Here is a 2,737-nt window from a genome sequence, read left to right on the forward strand (position 1 = left end):
CCTGGGACAAATGTGCAGTGGGATCGCTGGGGAGCTGTTCCGGATCCGGCTGTGGGGTTGCTTATTCCAAATAATAATAATAATAATAAAAGAGATCGCTCTGCAAGCCAGCGCCTTTCTAGACATGAAGCAGAACTTGTTAGTCTGCGTGTGTGTGTGGGCCGGGTGGGCAGGGATGAAAGCGCTGATCAAGAGAGTCAGAGGTGAGGAGGGGACGAGCAAACCTGCCCCCCTCCCTCCCAGGTCCCGATCCCCGAAAAGCCGCGAGCTGGGCGCCCCCGGCAGTGCCGCAGGGCGGCAGTAGGCACTCGCGGGCCCCCCGCACCTGCTCCTCGTTTGACACTGATGTTTTAACTTCATCTCCGAAAGACAAAATCCTTGTCATCCCGGGCTGTTTTCCCTCGAGGGGCTGGCAGCACAATTTCCTGTCATTTCTTTACACCTCACAGAACTGCTGGGGGGGCGATTCCCGCTGCAGGTTGTCTCTCCTCCTCTCCTGGGGTTTAAATCACTCTCTAGTATAAATATTGCGGATCATGTGCTACGACGGGGATTCTCCGCAGGAGGAGGGATTCCTTCCCCCTTCCAGATACCCCAGGCAAAGCCTCGCACCTTTGCTTCATATCTAAATGCAGGATCTGCTCGCTGCTCCCCCCACCCAGCGACTAATACACTTAATTGCATGATTTACAAGAATTGCCAACAAGGTCCCAGAGGCTAGTGGAGATGCGCAAGGCAGTCTCATGCAAAAGTTGAGGCCCATCTCCCCCCATCCCCCTCCTGCACCCCTCTTCCCATCTAACCTTGTGTATCGGTCTCAGCGCCCCCCCCCCCCCTTTGATGGAGGGCTTTGAAAGCTGCAGAGGAAACTTGAGTGGCTCTAGAGTTTGTTTAATTTCCCTCCAGTGTTTACTGATCATTGGAGAGACGCTTATCTCGGGGAATATAACGATTAATACAACCGCAGGTTTCCAGATAAGTGATTGTGATGGAGATTGTTGGCGAGAAAATAGACAATTATCCGCTGTTAACTTTACATAAAGCTCGCATTAACTTGAATTAGTTCTCAGACAAAAGACCATCAGAAAGCTGCACCTTTCTGCCAAGGCAGCCCTTGCAGGCGGTGTGTGCTCCGCGCAAGCCAATGCACCGCTGCCGCCACGGACATGAAAAGCAAACCAGGACTAGTGGGCGAAGCGGGGGGGGGGGGGGGGGGAGGGGGTTGCATAGGGCGGGGGGGGGGGTAAAGGGCTTCATGCCTCTGCCATGCCAGCTGCACACCGCGATCATGCAGAGGCAGCCCGGGAGATCGCTTTCAGAGCAGCTGCCCGGCTAGCCTGGGAGGAATGAGAGTGGACATGGGGGCAGCGGCTTAGGCAGGAGGAAAGAGGCCAATCGTCTGGGAAAGCCTCTCTGCAAGGGAAGGGAGAGCCTGTGGCTAGGAAACCACGCGCTCATGGAGCAAGAGCATGTCTTTAAAGGGGAGAAAGCCCCCTCGTCTCAGCCCGTCAGAAGCCCTCGGAGGCAGCCTGCATTTGCATATGAAGCTAGTGGGCAGCAGCCCGGCAGTCCCCCGGCTGCATTGTGAGCGCTCCAGCCCCAGCCTCCCCCGCCTTGAAAGTCTTTTGATTATTCCTCCTCTCTATGGGGAAGGCTGATTTCCCAGTAATTGATAGCGGGGAAGGGCCGTAATTAATTACGCCGTAAAGTAAACTGCAGCTTCTTCTCCTGGCAGAAGGGAAGGCAGGAGAGGGGAGGCCGATCAGGGGGCCGGGGGGAGCCGGAGGGAGCCCCCCAATTATCCCGAGCCCGGCCCGGGGCCCCCCTCCGCTCCTCGCCACCCCGCACCCCCGGGGCAGGGCAGGCTCTGAAGGGCCGGCCATCATCGGGGGCATTTCTTGTGCTGGAGCTGGAAGGATGGGGACACGAACGGGGCTGATCCTGCCAGCAACTCTTCCTTTGCACATCAGGGCACTGGAGTCAAGATTGGGGCGGGGGGGCTTTACCCTGCTGGATTGCAAGCCGGATCCCTGAGCGGTGTTTGCAGGAGGGGCTGAGATTGCATTGGAGGGAAACTGCCCTGATCCCGTGCGGTGCCAGGCGAGGCCCTGGGGCAATAGGGAGGTGACGTGGGGGGGAGGTAGGGCGGCTCCTTGCTCCGGCCCCGGCCCGGGGGAAGGCTGCGCCGGGAGGAGGCTCAGGTGCAGCGGCGCGGGGTCCCGGGAGCTGTCCCCAGTGCTGGGCCGGTGCCACCGCGGCTCTTGCTGGGGCCCCGCTGAATGGAAGGGATAATGACCCCTGGTTCCCAAGGCAGGCTCGCTGCTGCCTGGTGCGCCTTGGATTTGTGTGGTCCGAGCCTTTCCCAGCTTGTCCCATTCTGTCCCCGGGATAAGGGGCTCCCTCGGCTCGTTTGCACCTGCGTCGCTTTTGGCTCCTTCAGGAATGCGCTGAAGCTTGTAATCAGCTTTGTGAAGCCATTGAGTGCACGGCTGAGTGAAACTTCCAAAGCTCGCGGAAAACTGGCCCGCTGAATAGGAGTCAGCATGGGGCTGCTCTCCAAGCCTTTGGCCTGCCAAATTCCAGCAGAGCCCCTCACAATCGGTCCACACAAGCTTTGCTGCTTTCCCCACACTAAGAAAAGTGAGAAAAGAAAAGCTAAAATACCAGTCACCGAGGTTAGCAGTTTGTTCCCAGATTAATGGCAAGCGCCCTCCCCCTGATGCAACTCACCAGTTCA

Source organism: Alligator mississippiensis, chromosome 1 (genome assembly GCF_030867095.1).
Source record: "Alligator mississippiensis isolate rAllMis1 chromosome 1, rAllMis1, whole genome shotgun sequence".
Classification (NCBI taxonomy): Eukaryota; Metazoa; Chordata; order Crocodylia; family Alligatoridae; genus Alligator; species Alligator mississippiensis.